The sequence below is a fragment of the Dryobates pubescens genome, chromosome 2 (assembly GCF_014839835.1).
Source record: "Dryobates pubescens isolate bDryPub1 chromosome 2, bDryPub1.pri, whole genome shotgun sequence".
NCBI lineage: Eukaryota > Metazoa > Chordata > Aves > Piciformes > Picidae > Dryobates > Dryobates pubescens.
The window spans coordinates 35,845,622-35,859,554 of NC_071613.1; the positions used below are offsets into that span (position 1 = coordinate 35,845,622).

General features: G+C 38.4%; 1 protein-coding gene across 1 annotated transcript in view; it reads left to right on the forward strand.

Annotated features, from left to right (window-relative positions):
• The first annotated feature begins 1,646 nt into the window (after positions 1 to 1,646).
• The window catches only part of LOC104309145 (sodium channel protein type 2 subunit alpha), a 77,086-nt gene continuing 64,799 nt past the window's right edge, over positions 1,647 to 13,933 (forward strand). Inside the window, exon 1 of the mRNA XM_054175016.1 lies at positions 1,647 to 1,863. The gene's annotated coding sequence lies outside the window, so the exon portion shown is untranslated. The remainder of the gene's footprint in view (positions 1,864 to 13,933) is intronic.

Consider the following 13,933-nt stretch of genomic DNA (forward strand, 5'->3'; position numbering starts at 1 on the left):
CACTGCTGCTCAGTTAGAGAAACTAGTAGGAAAAGTACCTCATGTAGATGCCTATGTACCTAAAAATCAGACCACTGAAGAATATCAAAACAGTCATCAAGTGGATGAGGCTGTGATAGCTGTTCAGACTCCCGAATCTCTTTGAAATGAAAGGGGGGGATTTGCTTGAACAGTGTGACCAGGAGTGTTCCCATGTGCCCTAGTTTTACAGAAATGAACAAGGAAAGCAATGCAGTTGTAGTTACATCACTTTCACTTAATACACTGAGATTATTCTGTACATACAGAGTGCATACATCCTTTGAAAATGTGTTTCTGTTTGCTGTTACTAGCCAAATTCAGGAATTTGGTATTTACATCTGTCAAGTATGCCGCAAGCTTAACTGAAATCAACAGGACTACTCACATATTGACACAAATGTTGAAGGTCTGTGGTTTAAGTATGAGAACTTAAATAGGGATAGCTATATGATATTAGAGATAAGAAACAGCAGTTGTAAGCAGTTCTCACCAATACTGCTGCTTTGTATAGTTGCGATTCAGTGGCAGCCATCAGGCTGGATATATGCTGCCTGCCCTGGAGTCCTTGCTTCTGAAAGATACGTGACCAGTAGGACAGAGAAGGGGGGCTCTCTCTCGCCAATACTGAAGAGTTACTTAAAGAAAATACAGGAGCTACCCAAAAGCAAAATGTTAATTGTCTGTTACACACCTTTCCCATTGTTTTACGGAATAAGGTTTGTTCATTAAATCCCACATGACTGAACAAAACTGGTAGCTTGATTAGTTGGGAACTATAGTGATCTCTAACCCAAGGCTATGAGCCATTATATTGCACACACTTGCTCACATTGCTCAGCATTTTTACATTTTTCTTTCCACAGACACAATGCTCTTCAAACTGACAAGCAGGACAAAATAATATGTTGCCTGAAGCACATTATTCACTCAATACCCTTGCCCATGGACCAGGCAATGTTGGGGCCACTGCTCTAATAATTCTTCCCAGGATAGCCAGAAAGCAAATGCAAATCTGCACATGCCCAGGACTCTCAGCTAGGGGAAAGATATGAGCTATGCTTTTTACATAATCAGAGTACATTTTATGCACATAAAAGAAATTAACATGATGCCAAAAAATGCGTGCTAGTATTGAATGAATAAGACAGAACCAAGATAATCAGCAAGTTCAGCATACACCAGTTAGGGGTGCAGTCAGTGTCTCTGCTGTCTCATTTACACATTCCTCTCTTCCACTGCATTTTTTAAAGGAAACAGCACATTTAGAGCTACATTCTCTGCTGACTGTATGTAGACAACTGGGTTTAAGTGTAATTATTTTTATGAAAAGTCTTTAAAAGGGACATTCAACAATCACTGTGGCTTTGTTGGTCTGTTCTACCTCTTGCCTTGAGGAATTTACTACACAAGAGCTGTTTGAAGTGTAGGTCAGAATAAACGGGGACAAAAATTGCCTCGTAAGCTGATGCTTTGCATGTATTAATTATCTTTACCAGTAGGTGGAGCTGCCACGTTAGGTGCTGCATTTTTTTTTCACTTCTCCCCCTCCACTCCCCCACCCTTCACCGTCCCCCCCCCCTCCCGCCCCGCTTCTCCTAATAAGCTGTTTTCTGATATATGTTGGGTACCATAGAGTGAGACTGAGAACAGGAAGCGGAGGCAGAATCAGAGAGGATTCTGGAAAGGTCTCTGTGTTTTCTTTTTCACTGAGAATACAGAAATTGTAATTAATTAGTAAAGCTTTGTGGATGGAAATCTGGACTATTTCAGGAGGAGACAAATATTATCATATCATTTTTGGATGCTGGGCTTTGCAGTGATTTGTCATTCTCTTTCAATCAGGTAAGATGGCAAAACATTTAATTGTACCCATAATAAATCTTAGCAATATGCTCTTTTCCATTTAGGAATCGGTTTCTACTCTCTGATTTGCTGTTAAGGTAGAGCCAAAGACAGAATGGAGAATTCAAAGCCATTTTGTACTGACTGCTTGTGATGATGGTGTGATTTTTTTTCATTTTAACCTCGTTAAATCTGATATCTGGCCTCTTACTCTTAATGTGATGTTGTGATGCAGTAGTCTTACTTGCAAAATTAGATCATTTTATAATGAAGGTATACTAAATTAATTCCTAGCATTTTACAGAAGTGACCTTGTTTCCTGAGAATAAAAATCTGCTGATATTCCGTCTCAGAAACAGCAGGTCTCATAAGATTCTGAGTACCTCAGATTCTGATGATCCAGGCATAAAATCTATGTGGTTTGTTACTGCTATTTTAAATATATATACATATAGTGTTTGAAGAGATATAAGGAAATATTTTCTTTATGTGCCATTTTTTTGCATGACTGTGAGTCTGTGTGTATGAGAGAATGGGTTCGTAACTGTCAATTTACCTGAGATCCATACTGACAATATAGTTTACATTTTGTCTGTAATGTTACTGTCTGGCTTAAGATATGCTCCCTATAGCATTGTCTGAAGAAATCAGCACAAGAATTATGATATTTCTTCATGTTATTGACCATTTACATATTGTCTCATTCATTGTTATCAGTAACAACTAAAGCCATCTGGTATGAAAGGTAGAAGGAAAATATTTATTGAGGATTACCTTGATATGTGGATTCTTTTTTCAGTAGTTCTTCAGACATATACTCCCATTAAAACTATATATGTTATCATAGTATTAATGTGGAGATTATTTCCAAAGCAAAACAGTATACATTTAAAAAAACAAATATGCCAAAACCACATGCAGCAGAATAAGGATCCCACTGTTTACAAATCACCATCTCAATTTGTGTAAGAAAAAGAAAGCAGGATTTGGCCTTAGGTGGTACTCTAAGTAGCAAGTGAGGCCTGTAGGTGAAGCAGCCATATGAAAGAATTAATTTTTTAACGTGTATTTTTCATGGTGCCAAATCAATGTGCATGTGGTGTCCTTGTGTAACTTCAAAATAAATAAATAATAATAACAATGATTTAAAAGCATGAAAAAACAAACATGTCATGCCTGTGCTTTCATAACTGATTTGTCAAGAAAACAGTTTTGGAAGAAGAGGTTCTAGCAGTTTAATCTTTGCTCTCTTGCACATCTCCATTTTGGGAGGGAAGACTGTTAAAGATCAGAATGAGCTGCTGCAGTGATTTGAAGCTTCAAAGCACCTGTTAAACAGATATGTTGTTTATTAGGCCTTGGTATTTATAGAAATTATGCTTGTGCTGTTAGCTTATGATTTTTCCCTCTAATGAGCAGAAGTTAAGAGCCCATACTGATTTTCTTAGCTGTGCCAATTAAGCTCAGCTTTGTAAAATTCTGCTTAGATAATGCTAGACGCTAGCAGAGGTAGAGACATTACATTTTCACTGGAGAACATGAAACAACTCCCCTGTGCCCTCTCAGATTCTGTCAGAGTGGTAGTTTGGTCATTTCTCTTTATTATCAGATAACTGAGAGCAGACAAGGATCAAGGGAAGAGAAAGTTTAGAAAGTACGGGGATTTTACTTTATCGACTGATGACACATTTTGTGTATTCACCTCTTTTTCTTAATCAGATATCTTTAGTTAACCTTATGAAGATTAGGCATAGGGAAAAATGTATTTGGTCTCAGAAGACTAAGGATTTTAGAAGCAAAAAGGATGGTGGGATGTATGATGGAACTTTCTGACTGATGGTACCAGATTCCTTCTGCTGCTCATGTTCTTGGCCCTATATAATTTGTTATGTGTATGCTATGTATCAATTACATTACTGGAGTCCCACAACTTTTGATGGATCTGATGGATCAGAGAACAGCAGCTATTGAGAGTGTTCTTCATACAAGGCAAGAAAGTTGTGACCTATAGTGCAAATCCTGGCCCTTTTTACCCATACGCTGTTCTCACCAGAAGGTAACAAATGGAAAAAAATCTTGAACTCTGCTTGAGTTAAACCTAATGGAACAGACATGCAAGTTTCTGATATTTGGTACTTTATTTGTTAAAATTAGCTATTTGTTAAACTCTGACAAATGTACTGAATGTAAGTTTCAGGAAGTTACATTTACTCTTTTATCAGAAAATTCTAGTTAGAAACTTTCAGAAGTTTCTAAACTCTAATTAGTTTATTTGCCACTCAGCACAAGTCTACAATTTTTTTACCTTATAGCTGTTAATCAGCAATACATACTGCTGTCACTTACAGGGAAAATTTTTTTCCTCACTTGAATATATAAAAGGTTTAAAATATTATACTATAATTGATGTTCACTAGCTGAGACTGCTTGTAGAACAAATGTACGCACTCTGAGCTGTGGCTTCAGTGAGCCCATCAATTGAAGTGTCAACCACCACAGAATCCATCTGCATCCTCTTCATTGGAAAGCTGTTCTTACTCATTATAGCCAATGCTCTTAATTAAAGGCTCTGAAGAACATTGCCAGTGGCATCTCTCTCTAAGTTTGGTATTGACTGCCCTCCCATAGGACCTTGATATTGGAGCTGGTATCTTAACAATCAGTTCATCTGCTTTTATCAAAAATTTCTTTATGAGCTGAAATCACTAGTATTTTGTGTGATAGTATTATTGCTTGATTTTCCTTGGAAAAGCAGAGAGACTAGGGATAAGAGTAGCTCAGGCAGAGACTGTATTATTGCAATATATAAATATAGAGTAGGAGCACCATATGCTCTTGAGTAACTATAGTGTGTGCGTACTACCACTATATTCCTAAATAGGAGTAAGCAAGTTGAATTCTAGGTCACAAAAGAATCTGGTCTCTCATTTGTTCATTATCCATACCAAAAGTATTTCTTTCCATCATAAAAACAAAACAAAAAACCAAACCAGAACCCACCAAACCAAGCAAAACCCAAACTCAACTCAAAAGCACCACCCAAACCACCCCAAAAATGTAATTTCAAATTGTTGCTCAACTTTAAAGTGGTCTCTAGTCTTGGTAAAGTCTTCCTACAAAAAAGCTGCTGTTCACTTACTCTACCAAGACAGTTCATGGAATATGTTTTACAGTAAAAAAATGAAACTAAAAGTTTAAGATTTAATTGAAGTTCTTAAGCTTATATGAGGCTCTTTCACATGTAAAAACATTGAAGAAAAAGTTATTTATGCTCACATTAACTATTTGTCTAATTTTTTATTGCTATTTATCTCCTTAATGAGTACTTGTACTTAGGCAAGTGTACTCTTAGAGCCTCCATGTGCACAGGTCCCATTTTCTACCTGGACTTGGTTTTCCTGCCATTTCTTTCGATTCCTGATTTCATCTGTCAGTTTGCTGGATGTCACATAGCCTTATAGATGGTCACATTTTGAGGATGTATATATTGACTCTGTAGTTCATATGCTGATGTTATGCACATGCTGAAGTTACTACTTATTTATAGATCAACTGAACAGAACTGGATGAGTCCCCATACTTGTACAGCATCAGGCACATCCTCATATTTCTTTACAAGGTTTTCTGGGCCACTTGTAAATCTGGCAGTCTATCACAGATGCCAATGTGAAAAATGGCTAAGTATCAATACTATTGGCTCTGTGATCTCCTTTATTATACCCCAGTATAACCACTTCACAGGAACATTTTGGGATAGAGATACATAGCAGGCAATGTCCATTTATAGATACTTTATGCTTAAATTAGACATTGGTTATTAGACATTAGGCTTTTTTTTGGTTTGTTTTAAATGTATATATACAGGGAAGCAGAGTTTCTGGTCCTTCAGCATAATTTATTTTAGGAACAGTGTGAAGTTCTTCATGCAAAGGAAACTACATATGTGTAAATTCTGGGGCTAGCACAAACTGCTGCATGCTCTGCTTAGCCATTGTGTATGATTATATATAGGTATCTAAGAAGTAAAAAGTTCATATTCAAAATCACTACAGAAATGCAGATGGACTATAATAAGGAAGAAAAAGGAAACTGATTATTCATCGGAAAAAGAGGCACTATGTGGCCTGGCCACCATATTCTCTGAGAGACACTGCCACATTTTCTCATAAATCATGTCCTTTCACTGTGTGGTAGTCCTGGCACAGAAGCAGAATTTTCCTCAGCCCATGTAGCCTGAATTTAGGTATACATGTCCCAAATTGTTGCCTACATTGATTAAAATATCCTGAAAATTCATCCCTTTATTATGTGCCATTCTATTATTATATAGTATAGGACACACTGATGAATTCCAAATTTATGTTGGGTAAAAATATACTTGCTCTTATAGTAAGAAAGGCAATGTATAATGTCATTTTAGGTCTGAGTGGAATAAAGTTGGTGACAGGATAAGTAGTTAATCTCAAAAGTGGTCAAGAGTCCATGGTCAGTTTGAACTGATAAAGAGCAATTCTAATGTTTACTGTCATTCAGATGAAATGTCTGAAAAGAAGCTTGTCACTACTATTAAAGCAAAAATGTTCATATGAAGAAGTCTGACCCAAGACAGAAGTTCTGACCAAAAGAAATAGAAAAAAAATTCAACTTGTGTTAGGAAGATGTACCTGAGTGTTAAAGGAGTCTTCCTGAGTGGCTTTTACTAACAATAGTTTTAAGTTACTTGCCCTGTATTTCCTACACATCGATTTGCTTTGGTTTGTGTTATAACAGGAGAGGGAATTCTAGTTGCTGCTATAACCACAAGCTATCATTCTGTAGTGTATATTACTTAAAGCTACAGGCCTGTAATTAGTGGTTTTCATTAATATACTTAAATTTCAACACTACATGGACACCTTTTAAAGAAATGGTAGAACTTACAGGCTTTGCTCCTTACAAACAGGTCATGACTAGACCAAAGTTGTAATTTCATAATCCATTCAGAAATCACTCCAAACTTAGGTTAAGTTTTATTAGGCATTTCTCTGATGCCTGAAAGAATGCCTTGAAGAAACCCATGTACATTTTTCATATGCTGTGTTAAACCACAGATATAAAGCACTCTGTTTTCATGCTGACTTTCTGCATGTTTTCCTCTTTGTGTACTAACAGTCACATTTACCCTAGAACCATGTACAAGCCTCTCAGTCAGAAGTTCCAATTTTTCTTCCTTTCAGTTTCCTAGACAACTGTCAAAGTCCAAATACAATCCATTACTCTTGCACTTTACAAAGTGTCTTCTTTCATATTTTCTATTAATTAGTTTCTGGGGCTTAGTAAGACTAGGAAAGTAAATGTCCCAGCTCCATGGTTCTTACTGACTTGGTTAATTTTCTGAGTTGAGTTTGTCATTTCTTATTAGGGTCATAAGAACCTAAAATGCATTTTCTGTTGCAAGTGTATTTTTGTAAGTTCCCCTAGAAAATTTTAGAAAAGTGTATTACTTTGCAAACTGAGCTTTCTTTCTTTTTTTCTTTTTCTTTTTTTCCCTCCCAAAGCACAACCAATGCTGTGATGTATTTAGATACTGCTAACTGCAATTTTTTTATCATGATTTCTTTAACCTCCAGAATGGATACTGGTGTATGTTCCAGTGTTTCACTTGTCAGCACATATAATTTGAATTTGAGTACAAAAGATATTAGGAATTAGTTGAATCCACATTGTGGGGAACTGGCAACAAATAGTTCTGAATCTTTACAATTAATTTTGTGGACAACTCTGTTTCTTTTTAACGTAAAACTCAGATACTATTTTTATAATGACTTAATACTTATAACGTCCATGTGGTTGCCTGTAATTTCCAGTGATTGGCATTTGTCTCTAATGTGAGATTTCACTTAGTTGAAGCCATCACTGCATATTATCTTGCATGGGTCTTCATAAGAGTATCTAATTTTGAATAATCCTATTTCTTTTCTAAATCACATTTCAGATGGAATCACACATTTTGCCATGGGACAATGTGACTTTCCGGCTCATCATTACATTGAAAGGGAGCTTAAGCGAATGAGAACAAAGCTTGGTTTTTTTTGTTTTGGTTTTTTTTTAAGCAGTATCATGTCTCAGAATTTGAAGGTTATTCTAAGCAGTCTTAAAATAAACACTGATGCATAAGAGGCATAAGAGTTCAGGAAAGAGTCCCACAGGAAAGAATATTCATAGTTTGGGCATCAGGAATAACTTCTGACTGGGTCTGAGATTTTACCTATGGTTTACTGTTTGAAGCTGCATCAGGGTGATTAAAAAAATTATTTTAATCTGGACCTGCCTATGCAAAGATCTAGTCTTGGGGTGAGAACAAAAGAGATTAGAACAAAAGCAAAAATAAAACACCCAACTAAACCAAACTGTCCCCCCCAAAACCCCAAATGAACTGCAAAAATCTGCATTATACAGAAAAAAATTGCTAAAAGCTGTATGTGATGAGTTACTAGATGACAGTCTGTAACAAAATTACTCTGACATGGGCTAGGCCTATTATAAATTTTAGAGAAAAGGATCACACCTCTGTTGACCCCCTTCCTTCAGTTTTTGCTGTAAATACCATTAATACCACTATACTACCATGACATAGATTAGTACTAGTAGATTAGTAGATACAAACCTACATCTCTGATCCATTGGCAATACAGCCAGTATGAACATATATAGGATATAATAACTAAGGAGATGGAGACTAGATGATAGGGCTACATGTGAAAAAAAGGGTTCTTGGCCTTGCTGCCTCATGCAAAATACAGATTTATTGATATTACCTGCACTCCTAGTGTTATTAAAAATTTTCACATTAAAGATAAGTTCCTCATCACATATTAAAGATTAATTCCTTAACATTTAGCAAACTGTCAAATATTTTAACTGGATAGAAGTTACACCCCCTTTTTACAAAGTAAATGCCATATGAATGCGTAGTGACATTAGGAAGCTATAGTATCTCTTTCATGTTATTTTGAAACTTGCAAGCAACAGCACTTACTCATTGGGATTATTTGTACTGTATCTGACCATGAGATCAGATTTCAGCCACAGTGCTACTTCAGAGGCAAAATCCAGATGCACCCAACAGGCAAAGAGATGGGGAAATCCCCTTCATACCCGCAAGGCAAGCTGCATTCAGTGGAAAATATGCATTGGATGTATCAGTGGTGGCAGTATGAACGTCCTGATCCCCTAAGGTTAGTACTGGAGACACAGCTCTCAGATGTCTTCAGTGGAGCCCCTCTGGTGGTGACTCACCACATTAAGATGTGCTGAATCAGTCCTTGCTCCAAATCACCAGGATGCTCACATAGTTCGCTATTAGCAATCACCCGAATTGCTTTATATAATGTTATTAATTAAACAGAAGTTCTAATTGTGGTACAACTTATTACATTTTTGGGAAAATGTAATTCTAGATTAATAGCAATAGTAGTAGGTAAATTCTAGGCTAGTTTTTGGAATATATTTACTTTAGGAGCACTTGGAATTCTTGCATCCTTAAAAACAAGCAGTGGTCTAATACAAAGCCTTCACATTCTCTTTTCTCACCTTCTGCATTCTTTTTGACCTAATCTGTGCCTACATAGATTATTTTAGCTACAGAGTTTCTACTGTGGCTGCTCATCCTCCCTATTTTTGGAGGAAAGCATTATTAAGGGTTGCTTGGCAGAAGTGTCTCACCTAAAAAAGAGGGATCCCTTTCCCTTTCCCTTTCCCTTTCCCTTTCCCTTTCCCTTTCCCTTTCCCTTTCCCTTTCCCTTTCCCTTTCCCTTTCCCTTTCCCTTTCCCTTTCCCTTTCCCTTTCCCTTTCCCTTTCCCTTTCCCTTTCCCTTTCCCTTCCTTCTCCTGTTAGCCTGGGCACAGTTATCCCATGTCTGCTAGTCTGCACTAGTCACATGGTAATCTCAACAAGACCCATTTTCCCCTTTTAAGTAAAGCATGCAGGTAGAAGAATACATGGATGTGCTTTTTTGAAACTCATATTACTTAAAGAGTATTCTTAAATGTACTTCTGGTCTGTGTTGGGTTGTGTTCCATCCTACTTTTCCTACATCTTTTTGCTTTTAGGTTGGAAAAATGTGTTTATGTGAATATGTAGGCTTATATTTGTCTGTCATAATTAATTTTAAGAAGCTCTGGACACAGGAGCAAAGAATGAGAGAATCTTGAAGAAACCTCATTCTTGAAGAAACTACAGTTTTGATAAAGCTTCAGCTCCTAAGGAGAAACTTTTCTTACCAATTCCATTTTCTGCTAGAAGTGCAGCCTTTTTATTTTCATAATACCAAATGACTCAATGCCTAAATTCTGAGATTGGGAATTTCTAGAAAAATAAAGGTAAGACTAACTACTCCTCGCACCCAGAAATAATTTTTTACTTCATAAGATGGCCTTCAACTTCCCTGATGTCTGCCTGAAAGACAATACAGCAGAGCGGGAGCAGTCTTGGAGTTCCGTGGAGTGTGTGGAGGGTAACTTCCTGATGCAGCTTGTGAGAGAGCCAGCTGGGGAAGGTGCACTGGAGACAGAGAAGGAAGTGTAGGTGATGTAATGGTTGGAGGCCATCTTGGGTATGGTGATCACAAAATGATAGAGTTCTGTTATCGGAGAAGAGAGGGTTCAGCAGAACTGCCACCTTGGACTTCCAATGGGTAGATTTTGCCTTGTTCTGGAGACTGGTCAACATAGTCCCTTGGATTCCAGTCCTGAAGGGCCAGTGAGTCCAGGATAGCTGGACATTGTTCAAGAGGACTACAAAGTTGTGAGGCTGTGCAAGCAGAAAATGAGAAGAGCCAAAGCCCAACTGGTAATTAATTTGGCTACAGCTATTAAAGAGAACAGGAAATGCTTCTACAATTATATTAGCAACAAAAGAATGACTAAGGAGAATCTCTGTCCTTTGTTGGATGCAGGAGGGAACATAGTGGTCAAGGATGAGGAAAAAGCTCTATATCTTCTATGCCTTAGTCTTTAGCAGTAGGCCCAGTTGTTCACTGGATACCCATCCCCTTGAGCTGGAAGATAGGGATGCAGAGCAGAAGAGTCCTCATAATGAAAGAAGAGATGGTTAGTGACCTGCTGTATCACTTAGATATATGTAAGTCTATGGGGCTGGATGGCATTGTGGTGGGCTATGCCCATCCTGGTGGGGGGTGGGTGTGTTTTCCTTCCCTGGGAAACTGACTTGGTCTGTTCCACTTCCCCCCCATCCTTGTCCAGCAGGGGTATAAGAGGGAGGAGAATTGTGGTCATTGCCCTCTTTCCTGCTGCTTCCATACTTTCCAAAGGACTGGTTCTGTATCTCATAATGTTTTTTCTTTTCCTTTCTTTCTCCCACCCATCCTTGTTCCTTACCCTTGTGAACCCTGCCTTTGTTACATAAATATATATATATATACTGTTTAAAAAAAATTCTTTGCCTCTCTATTTCCAAGCCAAACCCAAATTATTTCTTGGTGGATTTGCTCCCCTCCCTTCCTTCTCTCTCTCTGTTGGGGAAGGGGATTCTCAGCCTTGCCCCCATCTGAGCTTTTAAGCCCCATTTAAGGCTCAAACCACCACCCAAAAGTACTGAGGGAGCTGGTGGAAGTGCTCACCAAGCCACTTTCTGACATTTTTCAGCAGTTCTGGCTAATCTGTGAGGTTCCAGCTGACTGGAGTTTAGCAAATGTGATGCCCACCTACAGAAAGGGATGAAAGCAGGATCCAGGAAACTACAGTTGTGCCAGCCTGACCTCAGTGCCAGGGAAAGTCATGGAGCAGATCATTTTGAGTGCCACTGCACAGCATGTGCAGGGCAACCAGGTGATCAGGCCTAGTAACCATGGGTTTATGAAGAGCACATAGTGCTTGACGAACCTGATTTCCTTCTGTGACCATGTGGCCCACTCAGTGGATGAAGGAAAGGCTATGGATGTTGTTTACCTGGACTTTTTTTAAGCATTTGACACTATTTCCCACAGCGTTGTCATAAAGAAACTGCTCATGGCTTGGATGGGTGGATGTTCCTCTGTTTGAAAAACTGGCTGGATGGACAGGCCCAAAGACTGATGGTGGATAGAGTTAAACCCAGTTGGCAGACAGCTTGAGGGTAGGAAGGCTCTACAGAGAAAGCTGGATAGACTGGATTGATGGGCCAAGTCAAATTGTATGGCAATCAAAAAGGCCAAGTGCTGGGTCCTCCACTTGGGTCACAATAACCCTATGCAATGCTGCAGGCTTGGGGCAGAGTAGGTGGAAAGCTGCCCAGTAGAGAAAGAGCTGGTGGTGTTGATTGACAGCTGTCTGAATATGAAACAGCAGGGTGCCCAGGTGGCCAAGAAGGCCAACGTAATCCTGGTCTGAATCAGGAATGGTGTGACAGGTGAGACCAGGGAAGTGAGTGTACACCTGTACTCAGTACTGATGAGGGGAGACCTTATTGCTCTTTACAGCTTCCCAAAAGGAGGTTGTAGTGAGGTGTGTGTTGCTCTCCTCCCTATTAACAAGTGACAGGAAGAGGAGTTGCACCAGGGGAGGTTTAAATTGGATACTGGAAGAAACTTTTTCACTGAAAGGGCTATCAAACACTGGAATAGGCTCCCCAGGGAGGTGGTTGACTCACCATCCCTGAAAGTGTTTAAAAGGTGCATAGATGTAGTGTTAAGTGACACAGTTTATCACCAGACTTGGCAGAGTTAGATAATGGCTGGACTATGTTCTTAAAGGTCTTTCCCAACTTAAACAAAATTATTTAATGAATGGTATTTGCAAAGTAGGAATTGCATACTGTATTCCAACTAGGTTGGTGGGCTAAGAAAAGGACTTTTCTTCACTTTAAATTGCATATTTAAAAGTGTTCATTTGGCCTTCTTCAAGTTTCTCCAATACTTCAGGTGTTCACAGTTGAACTTCTTTCACACCTTCAGGGAGACAGCTCATGGTGTTAAAGAAAATATATATCTGGTATAGGTGATCCTGCTCTGGCAGCGGGGTTGGACTAGGTGATCTTTTGAGGTCCCTTCCAACCCCCAACATTCTGTGATCCTGTGATAAGGCAGGCCTGCATTTGAAGAATTCCTGGAGGTTTTGGTCAATATTTATAAATAAATAAATAAATACATGAAACTATTTATTTTGAGGGTCCTACAACTTGAAGGTACATATCTGAGGAATCTAGGTTCAATTCTTTATACAACCAATCTATTTTTTATTACTCCAGTTTACTAGGTACAGCATATGTTGGACAAATTCATTAAAAAGCAAATGTAGCAGTGAGATAGAGAGGGAAAAAAAAGATGAGTATTAAAGAGCCATGGGCATGAGCAGCAAAATAAGTGGGGACTATCTATAGCAGTATCTTGGTGAGAGAAAGCAGTATCTAAAGATACCCTCCCAAGAAGTGTCTTCTAGATCTTTCATAAAGGTCTGTGATTGCTTTCCAGCCTCTAGCTAATTAGTTTTGAGTGTTTAATTCTATTCTACTCAGTTTTCCAAACTCTTACAGTACTTTCTTTTGCTGAGTTTGAAGTTCTTAACATTTAGTTAACATGTTCTCACATTGCAAGGCATTGCTGGACATTAAATAAAATTGCAGATAGCATCCCTGAAACACCACATTAGTATTAATTAATTAGTATTTACTGTTCTTCCATTAGGTTTCAGCCAAAGTGAACTACCAATTCATATTCAGCCAGTTATCACTACCTAAATCTCTGTGCTAAGCACAGTGATGATCTTACAGATGCTAAAACCTGGATTAAAACCTGCTGTAAATCTTTAATGTTAATAAGACTGTGGTGGTTTGAAAGGAAAGGCTCTGCTTTCCCTCCCCCACTGAGAAAGAGACCACAGCTAAACCCAGTTGGAGAAATGAGAGTATATTTTACAAGGAAACAGATTATATGTAACACAACAAATACAGGTATTTTACAGTATATACAGGAATATACAGCAAATAAACTCAACCAGAAACCAGACCCCCCACAGAGGGGGCTTCCCCCTGTGCCCCCTTCACCCCCCTACCTCCCTTCTCCCCCAAAAGAGGTAGAAGAAGAGACGAAAAGGG